Below are 16,322 nucleotides of genomic sequence, written 5' to 3'. Positions count from 1 at the left end.
CTTGTTACGCTTAATACCGCCCGCACATTGTTTTTATTATTCTCCTGCTCTCTTAAATAATATTTGTTGTCGAATGTTTGCGAGGGATTTTCTTTACGGTGAAAAACAAGAAATTTTTTATGTTCCGTTACACAAAAGTAAACGTATTGTCTAGTCGGACATACTCCATGCCCCAAACATTCTTCTCACATATTTATAAGAAAATATTTTTGAACTTTTCTTCTGGGAATCACTTTGCTATTTTTATAAGCCTACTTAGGTCATGCCATGTTGCTTCGGGTATTTAGCTAAATATTATACGTAAGACTACTTACGCCTCCATTTGATTTTTTAATTAGTGTAATAAGCGCAAATCTATTTTCGGCCAGCGATTTCATGCTCAATTATGTTTGTATGTAAGTATGTTAAACGCCTCTCGTATTGGCAGCTAAAATTGACGGAATGATTAAGACCCAGACACACGCAAAGAGAAGAATAAGAAGATTGTTTTGATATTAAAAAAAAACATAAAATTCTCATTAGTTTGATTGAAACCAATTGCTGGAAGTTTTATTCGCGAATTCTGGGAAACAAAATAAGCTGATAAAGCGTAACATTTGGGCGTTTGTTTTCATTTTGCTATCATTTATCTTTTTTTGTGGATCAGCCTCTCTAAGTGTAGCATTTCGTAAAGTGACACACCTTTTTTGAATGTGCTTTAATTTTGTTTAACGCAAGAAGTTTCCATGGACCTGGACAATAAGGGATCACAATATTAAAACGGTTGCAGCGTTTCACAAAGTAAGCCTGGGTATAAGTACTCAGCTGGTAGTTCAATTAGTTACATTTAGAAACAACTTCACTGTGAATTTTCTACAAAACTAACAACACATTTACGGTGTCAGTTATTCCCACAAGTTTAAAGAGAAGCTTGAAGATATTTACACTTCTGGGGATCAAATTTATTCAGATTTAATCTAAGCTGCGTTGAGTATCTGAGTAGCCTGTTTATTATCGATTTTGAAATGATAGCAACCAAATTTTGACCCACATTACATCCTGTACAGGTTACTATATTAGCTTTGCCACGAAGCTTGTAATATACAGAAGCAAACGTCGGATACCTAATAAAATATACATGTATGTATGAATATGTATAAATGATAAGTGTGATGAGCTGAGTCGATTTAACCAGTCTGCCTGCCCTCAATATTGTTCTCACTTTCCGAGAAAGGTTGGGGTGAGGTGGACAGGGATACAGAAATAAGTATCTATGCGAATGGGTCAAAACTATGGGTCTGGCAGTGAACGAGGGCAAGACGAAATATCTCTTGCCGCACTCGCGACTTCGCTCTCACGTCACTGTTGACAGTCATAACTTTGAAGTTGTAGATAATTTCGTCTATTTAGGAACCAGTATAAACACCACCAACAATGTCAGCCTGGAAATCCAACGCGGGATAACTCTTGCCAACAGGTGCTACTTCGGACTGAGTAGGCAATTGAGGAGTAAAGTCCTCACTCGACGAACAAAAACCAAACTCTCACTCACTCATTATTCCCGTCCTGCTATATGATGCAGAGGCTTGGACGATGACAACAACTGATGAGTCGACGTTGCGTTGTTTATCTGGATGAAATGGCAGCTCTTGAATCTATTTAGGTTGCTCTTCATCCCAAATGTGGCAATTTTGCTTGTTTACATACTTATTGAGCCAGAAATGGGCCTCATCGCTGAATAAAAATTGGCTCGAAAACGTCGGATCTTCTTGGAACTTTTCAAGTGCCGATAAATCGAAGCGATGTCACTAAAGAAGATCGAGCGCGTGATCTGTCAAAACCATACTATTAAAAAAGTACCTCTGTAAAGTGCGAGTCCTTCACCTAGAGGGTCGTGGGTTCGAATTCCTAAAAAAATCTGCCAGTACCAGTTTTAAGTCGAAGTCTTAAGACGATCTCGATAATTCTATTTGAAGACAAATTTAACCCAAACCAATAGGTGAAACCGCACGTGGTATTTTTCTTACTGATTAAAAAAAAGTATAAATGTACGGATGTAAGTATGTACATATGTATGTAAGTATGTAAATTTATAGCATACCCGTTTTGGCAGCTCCTAACTGCTTCCTTGTGCTAGCGGCACTTGAGCTTTTTGCTACTGGTGAGACGTTGCGGATTCGGTTGGGACCACAATGACGTGTTTTTATTATTATTTTTGTTACTGTTGTTGTTTTAATCGCTGTTACTGCATACATACATATGTATTTATTATTATTTGCAACTTGTTGTTGTTATTGCGATTGCTGTTAATTTAATGCGCGCGCATTGTTGGATCAATTGTAAAACAGCCGCCGGCAACAACAACGAATATTATGTTGTTCTTATTATTGTTTTGATAGTTGTATGCTATTGCGGTTCTGGTTTGACTGCCGCCGCCCACCACACAACGCCCGATTGCGGTATGCGAATGCTCAAACAAACACACAAATACTTTTATCGACGCACTCGCTTGTAGATATGTATGTATGTTTGTGCAAATGTATTGCTTGCGTTCACTGCGGTATAGGTATGTACATATGTATGTAAACAATTTCAATTATTCCTCCGATTATTATTTTTACTTACAACCAAACGCATGTTTGTTTGTGCATGTGTGTTCTTGTTTTTGCCATTTTCCATTGTTTATTTTTTCGATAGGAAAATTTATGTAAAGAAAATCCAGAAGTAGGCGAACTGCGAACAACCAACGGCGTACGTCAGCCCCAAAACGTCAGCAGCGGCGGTCGACTCAATGAATGGACGCACTGGCTGGCGGCTACAGCATTTGGCGGAGGCGTACATTACGTACGCTTATATTCGCTTTGCGGTTATGCTATGCTCAATGCGGCTATGATATGTGTATGTATGTATGTTTGTGGTGTTGCTGCGGTTGCCACCAAAATTCGCTGCCCCACCTGCCCCACTTAGGACGTATGTACCCATACTTAAGTATATACAGTGGCGGACAAAAGTCTACATACACCCCCTGTTTTCTTCGATGTGAGAGTACAAAAACTTTTTAGAAAAATGTGTTGATACAGTTTTATTCTAATCTTCTTTCTAATAACAACAAACTTAAAAAATCCATTAATTAATATAAAACTACAAATTTATGGAATAAAAACTCAAATATTGTGTTGACAAAAGTCTACATACAGTACAAAAATATCTTAGTTCAGTGCGAAAAACTGTAAAAAATGCTAGTTATTAAGACGTTTTAGTATTTAGTTGGGTCCCCATTGGTATCTATAACTGCTTGAAGACGCCGTGGCATTGACTCTGCTAAATTTGTCAACGCTGCAAATGTTATGCTGTTCCAAGGTCCCAATATGCGCTCTTAGAGTAGAGCGGAGCTAGAAATTTGGTTCTTTCTAATTCTACGCTCCAAAATCTCCCATACATGTTCAATAATATTCATATTTGGACTTTGAGGTGGTGTATTTAATTCACTTGGAGTATAATAATGCAACCAATCCTTGACAATTTGCGCCGCATGCATCGGATCGTTATCTTGTTGAAATATCCAACCGGAACCGAGCCCTAAATTATCCACCAAAGGCCTCAAATTATGTTCCAACAGAGACTAAGTATAAATACCGTCCATTTCATCTTCAATAAAGTCCAACTTTCTAACTCCAGAGGCCGCAACAGCTCCCCAAACCATTACGCTGCCGCCACCGAGCTTCACAATTTATACTACGTTCTTCGGTTCAAGCGTGGCGTTAGTTTTCCTTCAAATTTTCGCCCTTTCATCACTTCCAAAAAGGGTGATTTTAGAATCATCTGTAAATGAAACTTTTCCAAAAATCCATTTCATCTTCTTTGTGTTTTTTGGCGAACTTTAAACGAAGTTTCCGGTTTTTTCAGAAATAAAAGGTTTCTTCCGTGGTGTTCTACTGTGGAATCCGTTATCGTTTAGAGTTTTTTTTTATTGTTTTTGGTTGGATACTCATTTGTGATGTACTTACTACGCGTTCGGCTATATTTGGAGCATTTACTTTTGGATTTTGGTCTACTTCGTTGGGAATCAGGCTGACGTCTCTACGAGATTGTTTTTTTGGGCGTCCACTGCGCGGTTTATTTTCGTTGGAACCATTATTTTTAAAGTTTTTTAGAATTGTCTATACTGTTGCTTTTTTCTTTCTTTTATCACCAAATTTCTTACATCAATTGATATTTCATTTCGCGGAGCCATTATAGCTATTGAAATGTTTAAACCACAACTAAATTCAATAAATATCAAACAATAAACATATTGAAATAAAAGAAAAAGGCTAACGTTACCTTACTGTTAATATTGCAATGTACAAAGTAAGTGATTAGAACTGTATGTAGACTTTTGTCAAAGCAATTTTTGAGTTTTTCTTCCATAAATTTGTTGTTTTATGTTAAATAATGATTTTTTTTAGTTAATTGTTATTATAATAGATATTAGAATAAAACTGTATCAACACATTTTTCTAAAAAGTTTTTGTACTCTCACATCGAAGAAAACAGGGGGTGTATGTAGACTTTTGTCCGCCACTGTATATATGTACATATGTATATCCATTATATACATATATGTATGTATATGGTATGTATGTATGTATGTGGCCAGCGCCGCCTGCAAATATCGAAACATTTTATTGTTGCCAATAATTTTCGCTCCAACGCCGTTTAGTTGGCTTTTGTTTTCATAATCGTACGCTTCTTTCAATTCGTGTCGGTGCATAATTTTTTCAAATTTTTTCTCCAACTTGCGCTTTGCGGCAACGCGTTGTGTACCGTTTGCGTGCTCGTGCTGGCCTTACTTTGGCATCGCTTATATGGACTAAAGTAGCGAGCGTATTAATTACGCTAGAAATTGGCAGTTTGCATAAAATATAGAAAAAAGTGCTCGTATAAAATTGTAAGTCGTACACTTGGCGCTATTAACCGGTACAGTAATTGTTATTGCTGTTGTTGTGTGTTGTGTAAGCTCTTGAATGAATTCCTGCACGCAGGCGCTTATGTTGACGCGTCAGTTTTTTTTCTTTTACAAAACGCTTTGTAATTTAGCTGTCACATTCGCTATGTTGTTGTCTTTGCTGCATGAAGCGCGGAGAGTACGGGAATTATGCGCGAATGTCAATCAGTTGTGATCGTGCTCGAATACTTGTTTTCTTATTCTTTGGAATGCCAAACAGTTTTTGGAGTTGATTTAAACTGTTCCTTCTGTGTGAAGAAGTTTATGGTATCGATTAATATGTAAATTGTAATATATGTATGTAGGAATTAACTAATCTGACTTTACCTGTTGTTTCCCAAACGTGGTGAAATAATGAGACCAATTTTGCATCTACTTTCCTTAAAGTCAGAAACTCGCTGAAGCATTAAGGTGTAGGGTTAATTCGTGTATAACAGGGCCCATTTTTATGTTGTTATGTTTTTTTATGAAACAGTAAAAATCTATTTTTATTTTTATTTATTTATTTTCATTTTTTTTTGTTTTTATTTTATTTTATTATTTTATTTTATTTTATTTTTTTTATTTTATTTTATTTTTATTTTATTTTATTTTATTTTTTTTTTTATTTTGTATTATTAATTTTTTCTTCTTGCTTTATTTTTGAAGAACATTCTCTTAAATTTTCATGTAGAAATTTAAAAAAAACTCTGAAGCGTTTCGAAAAAAATTGAATTGCGCTCATAACTCTGACGGTCGCTTAAACGGTCTTCAAGCTTATCTAAGCGGTATTATAAGGGTGTCACTAATGATACCAACATTTTCTCCGTCTAAGTTTTACTTATTTTTTGGATCAAAGAGAAGAGGGTATTTTTAAATAGTAAATGAGATACAGATGATGAATATTTAGCTCTAAAATACTTCGCGAACTGAAAAAGCTGGTTGCATGGTTAAATGTAGGTAAGATTGAAGTCAATATAGGAAAATAAACTTTTCTTCATTACTATCGCCGATCTTACTTTGTTAATTATGTTCTGTGTTTTTTTGTGACTTCAGCCAAGCGACCACGTTACCTTATCCAATGCGTCCTGGAGTCAAGCCACGTCGAAGCCGCCCTTCTCTAAATTGTGAAGAAGCTCGGCAGAGGCGATCTTACTTTTGTGAAGGTTTACTTGGAGTACCCTGAGCTCTTGGTTTTGGACCATCAGACTGCTGACTGGGTTCTTTCTCCACCTCCACCTCCTGTAGGACAAGTGAAATCGCCATGATCTCTTTTATTTCGAGATCCTATTCCACTTCACCCATATGCAGCGTGTTTTTGTTGCCGTCCGCGGAGAGGCGCTTCTTGAGACACGCTTCCAACGCCATCTTCCCGAATTTTGCGTACAAAATATGCTCTGCCGCCTTATTGATCTGGAGGGTGTAACCTTAAACTCCATCTTCGTTGACTGATTCTGCCACTCCTAACATCCTCCAGTTGCTAGTCGGCACGCCCGGATTTTCCAGTTGTGGTAGCCGCACAGCATGTTCCGGGTTCGCCACGCGAGGTATGGTTACTGCCGCTTTGCGCACCGTTGGAATACTGCTGCGTTCCACCACCTGTTTCGATTTTTTCCACAGGTTTGGAAGCCTTCTAACCGCTTCCCTTTCGGATGCTAGCGTCTGGTCGTCGTTAAATCACTCAGAAGAGCAAAGAAGTTATTCCCTTTCTGCGTTTATGCTTACAGCGCTTTCTTTATACGAATCTTCATGGACTATGGAACCCGTGCGCTGTAAAGCTGATTTGGCAGTAGTGCTACAAGCGCCGCCACCTGCTCCAGTTGCTGTGGAGGTGTGGCCGCTGGCGACACAGCTCATAGGATTGTTGTGCCAGCCGGTGGAAGCAGCCTCATCTCCCAAAGTATGTTCTTTTTGTACTGATAACGCAGTCCGCTTTGTTCCTTTGACCTCCATGTTGAGTTTTATCATTAAGTGGTCTCTACCCCTAGCGTTTATACCTAACTCATTAGCAATTACATATTTGCCTACTTCTGAAGATGCATATAAAGCAGTCCATCATAAGAGGATGGTTGGAAAAATACGTCAGGCTTCGGTAGGAGTCGCCTGCTAGAAATATATTGATTCTGACAGGGGCCAGCTTGAAATCATGTCTTTTTAAGCACCGACACCCATTGCCCAGACGACATCCGCACCGAGGATACAGCTAAGAGTAATTTTTGCCTGCTTAAAAGCTATTGGAACAAATTTTTTTATGATCTATTCGGTACGGAACCTATTCGTAACTCAAAGATCCATTCATTTAAGAAAATATGCGCATTATCTTTCCAACTTATTCTATCATCGCAATTTTGAATTATGTCTGCAGTCCGTTTTGCCGTTAATTTATATTCAAAGCCTAGCGCCTATTGGTTTCGCTGCTGTGGTTGCGTACGTGCAGCGCCAGTGGCCCGATCGCCGTTAGGACGCGCCACTGCCAGACTACCTGCATATTAGCTAACATACATATGTACATATTTATAAAATATGAAGCTTATATGTATGTTTATTGGGTTGTCCATTTGTAGATTTTATCTGCCATTTATTGTATTCGTAATGGACTTTACTCATTTGCAAAGCTTGCCATGTGTGCTTATTTATTATTCTCTCTTCCTTCGGACGCTTTTTGTGTGCAATGTGTACCAAGTCTATGGTCTTCAAAATGCATTATTATTTATTACATAATTAGTTTGTTTCTGAAAACATTATCTCTAACGAAATGCGTAGCAAAAGTGTATGTATGTATGTAGGTAAGCTTTTGTAATATTTTTACTCATACAAAGTATATTCTGCGCTTCAAGGTGTGGCAGAGATTTTATGGAATATGATTTGTGTGCTCTGATTTCGACACATTTGCGAATATTGGGCGGTTATTCGTTTAATTTATGTTTACAATGAAAGATCTGTATGGCTTTGCAGAATAAGAACATAAGGGTGGTTCTTATAAATAATAAATTTACTGTTGTGAGGTTAGGAAATCCTGTGTCAAAGCATGTATAAATATTTCTTCACGATTTTAGCACCACCCTAATGCACATAGAATTATGCATCGTTTGCAGTGGCCCTGGTTTTATGAATTTTTGTTACGCTGCTTTCCACGTTCTCTAAATTCGCCTTAGGTACCCAGTTGGACTCAATATTCTTCATTATACATCACATACATAGCTGCAAGTATCTTCGCAAATTCATTTGTTGGCATCTTCACTGGTATTATCGCGAGAAATCTTAATTGAAACTAATTAGTTGGCTCGCCTTTACTTCTTCTTCCTTTTCAGGGTATGATATTTTTTTGTCTCGACTTTCGCTTTAATTGGTTGATTTTTCTAAATGCTTTCCATTTTCGGCTGATGAGTGCATACATCTTGAAGTGTCTTGTGTGTGTCTCATGGTATCTGCATACATACAGAAATCCATAAATAACTCATCCCATTAATTTATCAACTTTTATTGCTGGGGACCTCAATGAATTCATGGAATTTTATTGCACAGTACATCATGAATAAGTTTAACGGTTGCGATCGAAAGTAATTTAAATGAATCTATTCTTGAAGACATTTTTTATGCATTCATTAATTAATTTTCGGGTTCTTGGTATAACATATATTTTATGTGACCACAAAAAAATTAAATATGATTCGCTCAACGCGCTCCAAAAATAAAATTAATAAACACGGTTATTGTCAATAAAATATAGGCTGGGCCATCTAACGTTTTAAATTTGAATTATCTATATTTCGACATTAGAAACGTCAAATACCATTCGTAAAGTGACAGATATTCAGTAAAAAAGTCTAAAATTTACGAAATGGGTCGCTGTTCACTATTCTACAGTTCGCAGAAGATCATTTGACCGAGGATGGTAAATTTTACCGAAAAATCATCTCATTTCCAGCTCGATGGTTACGTTAAAAAGCAGAATTGTCGCATTTGGAGCACAGAAAACCCGCACGTAATCCTCGAGAAGCCAATGCACCCAGCACGAATCACTGTATGGTGCAGATTTTGGTCTGGTGGAATCATCGGCCCATTTTTCTTCTGAAGAAGGAACCGTAACCATCAATGGTGAGCGATATCGCGCAATGTTAACCGAATTTTTCTTCAAGCAAATTGAAGAAGAAGACTTCGACAACATTTGGTTCCAGCAGGACGGCGCTACGAGCCATACAGCAAACGCTACACTCAATCCTTTACGTCCTATCTTCGAAATTTAAAATTTTATATGGCCCACCCTATATATGCCTTTTTTTTTGCCTTCAAACTCATAATTTATTGCAGTTTCTAATATTCCAACTATATCACAGCTCTTCTACCCTTCATAAGTTTGATTGTCGCTACAATATAATTATACATTTTCCAAAAAATATATAAAATTAACTTAATACAGACCGTTCTCAGCTCGATACATTTATTGGAATTCCTTCTGCGACGACACTCCTTTAAAATTAGAAATACAATAACAAATAATACCAAAGCGATAAATAGGAATTAATTTTAATTCCGAACTGAAAGCTCTACATCCAATAAAATTTCCAGAATTTTTTGAAGGCTTTTGCGAAACCGGAAGGTTTGTCATATTCTGAAGTTGGCACTGATCCTTTTTTTATGACTGGGTGATGAAAGCTAATAGAATTCTAATTCAAGAACTTTGCCTCAAAACTCTGGTTGGATTTTGGTTTCGAATTAAGTTTTCTTATCTATAAACTTGCATAAGCGAAAATGGAGTGGGCTTCGTTGGCCGCGGCTACGTCTCAGATGGTCGATCCGTTGAGTCCAACTTTCGATGACTCGTTCGTGCATTTCGACTAGTAAACGGCGTGATGTTTTGCTCCAAGGCTTGAATAGGAACGGGATGGGCCGCATAACTTTACATATCCCAACAGGAAAAAGTCTAACGGAGTGATATAGTACGATCTTGGTGGTCAATAGACTGGCCTAAAACGTTAACTTATCTGCTCACCGAAGTGTTCACTCAAGAAATCCATCGATTCCTGTGATGTGTGGGAAGTGGCGCCGTCTTATTGAAACCAAATGTCGCCGAGATCACGAGCTTCAATTTCTGACATCAAATAGTCGGTTATCATGGCGCGATAACGGTCGCCATTGACGGCTACGTTCTCACTATTATCATTTTTGAAAATTAGACTGATGATTTCACCGGTCCACAAACGACACCAAACCGTTGTTTTTTTCTGGATATAATGGAAGCTCTTGAATCTCTTCAGGTTGCTCTTTGTCTCAAATGCTGCCATTTGGCTTTTTTTACCTATCCATTGAGCCGGAAATGGGCTTCACCGCTAAACAAACTTTGGCTCGAAAACGTCGGATCGAAAACGTCGGATCTTCTTGTAACGAAGCGATTTCGTTTGAAAAGGTCGAGCGGCTCTACATCTTGCACAAGTTATATTTTGTACGCTTTCGATTTAAGATGGGGACGTAAAATATGCCAAGTCGTTCCATACGTCAATCCGAATTGCTGAGAACGGCGCCGAACCGATTCTCCATCATCTCTTAGGTACGGCTGTTATATTTTCTTCACTGCGTGCTGGACGTGGTCTATTCGGTCGAATATCATCCAATAATGAATGCTGGACCTCAAGATAGGTGATGGTGCTGCTCAGTAGGCCGATTATATGTTGTAATTCGTAGTCAATAAAATACGAGTACCACATATTTCGAGGCCTCTAATATCTCGTTTTTAGCCAATAAAAGAAATACCATCAAATGTAGGCTACGAAGTTAGTAGCACCAATACTAAATACTGGTATTTTCGGAACAATCAAATCATTATGAATTACCGAAACAAAATATTTTCGAAATTTTCGTTTTCAAAATAATGTTTTCATTTCGAGTTTGTAGACCTCTTCACACAAATTATTAATTGACCTATCAGAAAAATACCACGCTTTCAACACTTGTCTGATAATTTATTTACGGCTTTCCGCCCTGCCAAGGCCTCTTTCCTGTTGGTGCTGAATCACTTCAACGCCTTCCTTTGAAGTTCAACGACTATTAGCGACGACCTACACTCGAAATCTCGAAATACTTCAGTAGGCATGGTATGTGCGCCCGTTCGAGATTATCTGTGCGCATTGTGAACTGAATTCGCAGTATCGTTTAAATAAATATAGACACCTCCTCGGCAGCACATTTCAGTTACGAGTCCATTTTCGACACTTGCTTTGTGGATGTTTCCTGTTTTCGCTCTAAATACGCAATTGAATTTTCACAACAGCCAACCCACAAAAGCGTAATAAGGAATGTGTCTTGTGAGAGTATTCTGGCTCACAATGAAAACACTGACCCGGTTGAACGTGCCGCTGGGCGCGTCTGCATCTGCTCGCAGATTCGTACAGAGTGTGTGTGGTTATGTCAGTCAGTTCAGCGTGGCTGTGTTTGGTAACTTGCTGCACATCCAGCCGCTCGAGTGCATTTACTATTTCGACTTTATATTTCTTCGCTGTCAGTTATAGCCGTGCTTTGCCTTGTGGTCCATTGGCACTTCAAACATACATACTTATGTGTGTATGCATGCTTTTGTTTTTGGTTTTTTCTCCTTTGTTTTTGTTGTTTTGTTTTTATGTTTTGTTTTGTTTCCACACAGCATTTAGCCAATTATCTCAGTAAGCATTTGCTTTCTTTGTGTTTTCCCTCGGCTACCGTGCTTTTATTTGGTTTTCTTCTTTATCGTGCATCCTCCTCTTCGATGTGGCGAGCGACCGGCTGGCGTCAGGCGCTTTTCCTACTATTTTCCTCGCCAACAGGAGACCGTCAATGCGCTTGCTACTTGAACAACGTGTTTTTCTGGTTGCGTTTGGAGAATGTTTTGTTGTTGTCGCCGGTTTGTGTGCTGCATTGCGTCTGGGTGTCATTTTTACGCTGACTTAACGGTGAAAAAAAGGCGTAAAAAGTGCATTGCGACCATAATTCTTTTCGAATGAGTAAAATAGCTTAAGTGGACTTAAGGGGATATTCTAGTTTAGAGGCCCGAATTTCGACCGTTTTTTGGCAGTTAATAAAAAGCATTTGTTTTTTAATTAATTAATTTAGCAATATAACGGTTTTTTTTCAATGAGAGCGCTACAAAAGTTGGTTTGAGATATCGATGAAATTCTTTATTCCTGTGAAAGTACATTCGCTGCCATTATGTATGGAACTCAATTTCTTTTGCATGGCCACCAAGGGTACGCTTGCAGAAGTCCGGACACTGAACCCTATTTCGACGGTTTTCAAACATAAATCGGCCGATACTGCTGCAATTTCACATTCGATATTCGTACGAAGTTCGTCAATCGTCGGCTACTTGACGTAGCCCCACAGGAAATAGTCGTAACAGCGTCAAATTGAGCGACCGAGGCGGCCAATTGACTGTGCCATTTCATGAGATAACACGTTCACCAAACCTGGCTTTCAATAAATCGATTGTGACATTCGCTGTGTAGCTTGTGGCGCAGTCTTGTTGGAACCACATATTGTCCAAGTCCATATCATCAAATTCGAGCCAAAAATATTCGGTTATCATTGAGCGGTAGCGATTCCCATTCATAGTAACGTGTCGGTCTTGATCATCACGGAAAAAAGACGGCCTAATGCCGCCGCCGGGCCATAAACCGCACCAAACCGTATTTTTTCGGGATGCAATGGTGACTCATGGTTTGCTGCCTAACCAATAACGCATATTTTGGTGACTACCGAAGCCGTTCAGCCAGAAATAAGCCTCATCGCTGAAGATGATGAGGAGGTCAATCGGCTTCAGTTCTTGCGTCAATTTGATCTTGTAAGGATGTATACCAAGATTTTTAGGCAAAACGCGCCACAACGACGTCACAGAGATGACCAACGCTCGAGAACGACCTGTGAGAGACTGATTTGGGTCTTCCTCAATTGATACGCTAGCGGCTACAATATTCTCGACACTACGGGAACTTCTTTATCTCACTGGCACGAGAAAATTTTGTACTGTTCCTGTGGATTCAATATCCACTACACGCTAAATTGTTGATCTGTCAGGACGATTATGAGGACCATAAATTGGACGTAGCGCTCTTAAAGTTGAGGCCCTGCATCCGAATGAATTTTGGTAGTAAATTTTAATTATTTCGACGCGTTGTTGGATCGTTATCTTTCCATGATGAAATGGCTAACCTTTCGAAGAGAAATGTCAAAAGAGCAATCGGTCTACTTTTGTAGCGTCATTTTAAAAGCTACATACCTCTGAAAATATTTAGGGTTTTGAAAAATCCTCTTGTAGGCCTATTCTCGATTATTTATCGAATATTATACTTTGGAAATATAAGTAAAACATCGAATTTTTTTCTAGATTAGGATAATAAATAAAATTGTCAAAATTTATCAAAGTTGATTTAAGTCACTTTGAGAAATAATCAATAAAATTGATCACCGGAGCCAACGCTCATCTCACAACAGAATTTTCGAGCAACCAACAGCTTACGGCACAACAACAAGCTTTACCACATAAATTGTAAAATTTCGAAAAATCGGAAGTGGCAAGTTCACTGCACGCCACTATAAATTCTCTTGCGTTTTTCAGCGTTAAAACAGTAAATTAAATTAAAATGTGTATTTAACGCTTGCCAAATATGCATTTGGAATTTTCGTGGGCGTAGTTTCTTGTACTTGTCGTCTGTTGTTCTTTTCGTTCACCTTGAAATTACGTTCTTTCTCTATACTTGCACCCTCCTCCACTTCTTCATGCATATATATTGCAACCCTGTCATGTTTTCTTTTCTCTTTTATGTATTTATTTATTTTTTGCTTTTCGCAGCTGCTGATTGGCACATTTTGTTTTTCTTGGCTAGACTGTTTGTTTTTATACGGGAAATTGTTTGCTTTTGTAATGGCCTTTGCAGTAGCAATAATTCAATTTAGCTGGTCACACATCATGTGCGTAAATATTTCAATAAATAAATATATGTACATAACATACATATGCACTCTCCGCGAACACTTCACGCACTCAATTGCATGCTGTGGCAACTCAACTACCCAGTAGGAAAATTGAAGCAGTCTGACACACTTTTTGTTCTGGAATAGGAAAATTTTACTAAATTTGAAACAATTCGTGAAATATGAAAGTTTTAAAATAATTTTATAATTATTTTTCGATATTCGTATTTTTAAGTCGCATTTAAGAACTTCATAAAACGAATTTGTCGTACCCTTGTTATTAACAAAATATTGCTTTGGGTGATTTTTATGGACCATACCATATCTCTTTCTCGGTCCACAATCAACTCATACCAATAGAGCGTATTACGGAGTGGCTCAAGGAGTTTCGAAGCAGGAAGGGTCATAAGAACTATTTACTATACATCTGAAGAGCTATCAATTTGCAAACATAACTGTCTTTATTGTGTTCACTATTTTTGTCGTTTTTTGTGAAATTTTGGTTATTTTTGTACAAATCTGGTACTAGCCCGTTTCGTGGCTCAAATAAGAACCGAAAATCTTTAGTAGATATCGAATGTATAAGTTTTCTCCCTTATTTTTTTAATTTTAATTGTCAGTAGATGAAATAGAAATTATAATTTAAAATAGTTATTGAAAAAATATATTTAATTTTTGGCATTGATCCCGGGTGGAATTCCCGGTTCCAATTCTCTTAGGAATATGACGCTCTAACCTAGCTGCTGCTGCAAGAATGATAGGACGACATTTCGACATGCGAAAACTATCGAAACGAACTGTAAAATCTTCTTGAGAAATATAAATAAAGTCTTTGCCAATTTTCGTAGTGCCGCTATCGTATTTTTGAACATTTATTTCAACTAATCGATGTGAGCATTTTTTGGGGCGATTGGAAAATTGTAGGAATCTAACGTGAAACAATTTTTTTCATAATAAAATGTTCATGCAATACTGAATGCCTATAGTTTTCGCCATCTCACGATAGGTCGCTTAACGATCTTGCAATATCAATTTGCGCACAGCATCAAAAGTTTCTGAAACATCAGCTGATTTTGGACGACCTTCACCAAACTCGTCTTGGAGTGATCTACAACCGCGATTGAATGCACCATACCATCGATAAACATTGGTTCTTGATGGAACTTCATCGTGAAAATTCAAATTAAGTTCAATGATGCACTCGAAAGTTTAATAAAATGATCGCATGAAATGGTTCGTCATTTAATTCCATTTTTAGCCGAGATTAATATTGTAAGTTACTATAAACAACATAAATAGCGTTTGTATGTTAAGACGTAAATGTCAATGTTTCATATGAAGTTGTGAGTTACTAGATTGCAACACTAGGGCTGCCAAATATCGTAGTATAAAGAGAAACCTACCTTGTTCTTGATCGAACTATTTAGTTAGTTTAGTAGATATTTTTGCAAACGAAAATTTTTGATTTATTATTAGGTAAGTTTTTAAGGGGTAGGGTTTTCTCGGATAAACAAGCAGCCTTTTTTAACAATATACTATTAACAAAGAATTCTGAATTTTTTGAAAAAAAAATTTAAACTCGACTATTTCGACGCCATTTTCGGTGACCCCTCGGTAAAGACATGCGCCTGCGTTGGCAGGATAACTCGTTACAGCATCACTTAAAATGAAAAAATACGTGCTTTACTTAACTTAGAACTTAGACGAAGGAAAAAAACTGAAAATCGGATTTTTTGCAGACAGTTTTATAAAAAAATGGTATTTTTTGAAATTTCTGAATATTTCTCTACATTTTTTTCAATAGTTGCCGAAAAAGTCCTTTTTCAAATCTTTTAGATTTGCATCTCAAAGACCTGTGTAAAATTTCATGAAATCGGTTGAGTAGCCTTTAGCGCACAAGTCCTCAAGGCTGTATATCCGAAACTATTACTCGGTTCAACTTGAAAATTGCGGATAATCTTCTAGATGTGTTTAAAAAAAATCGATTTTTTGAAATCCGTAAACCCCTTAAACTTGTAAGCTTGATTTGACAACTCTTGAAATGGTCTACTGAGAATCGGCCATTTCAGACTGTTTTTCATTCAGCAAGTCTGAGATATGTGAAACATGGAGACTTTCCAAAGAATATTATACAAAATGTAGACATGTATGTCCCCAACAAATAAGTAGACAAGCCTTATAACAGCATATAACTGATTACTAAATAGCTGTCAAAAGTCAGTTAGTTGATTGTATTACAGTCATCCAACATTTCTCTTCTACTCTACATTTGCACCTCCATTATTGAATCACTAGCAAAGCATACTTGACGGCGCTCACACTCTGCCATCGCAATCAATATTTCACGTCCGTTGTGTAAAACAAAACAGCCAACAGTTGACCGAACTGCTCGGTCAACCAAACCAACAAATGACCCATAAGCCACTTAGCAGCTGAG

At 37.6% G+C, this 16,322-nt stretch overlaps 1 protein-coding gene across 4 annotated transcripts in view; it reads left to right on the top strand.

Annotated features, from left to right (window-relative positions):
- Positions 1–16,322, top strand: part of LOC105222418 (ras-specific guanine nucleotide-releasing factor RalGPS1) — a 51,701-nt gene that overhangs the window by 21,537 nt on the left and 13,842 nt on the right. Inside the window, exon 1 of one of the 4 annotated variants that reach the window (XM_049453954.1) lies at positions 4,678–4,909. The exons of 2 other annotated variants lie outside the window; for them this stretch is intronic. The gene's annotated coding sequence lies outside the window, so the exon portion shown is untranslated. Of the gene's footprint in view, positions 1–4,677; positions 4,910–15,098; positions 15,119–16,322 lie in introns of those variants that run through there. One more of the 4 variants, XM_049453955.1, reaches the window with a different exon arrangement.

The sequence above is a fragment of the Bactrocera dorsalis genome, chromosome 3, assembly GCF_023373825.1.
Source record: "Bactrocera dorsalis isolate Fly_Bdor chromosome 3, ASM2337382v1, whole genome shotgun sequence".
In the NCBI taxonomy this organism is placed as follows: domain Eukaryota; kingdom Metazoa; phylum Arthropoda; class Insecta; order Diptera; family Tephritidae; genus Bactrocera; species Bactrocera dorsalis.
The sequence above is the reverse complement of the archived record's forward strand: the minus strand, read 5'-3'. Positions and strand labels throughout refer to the sequence as shown.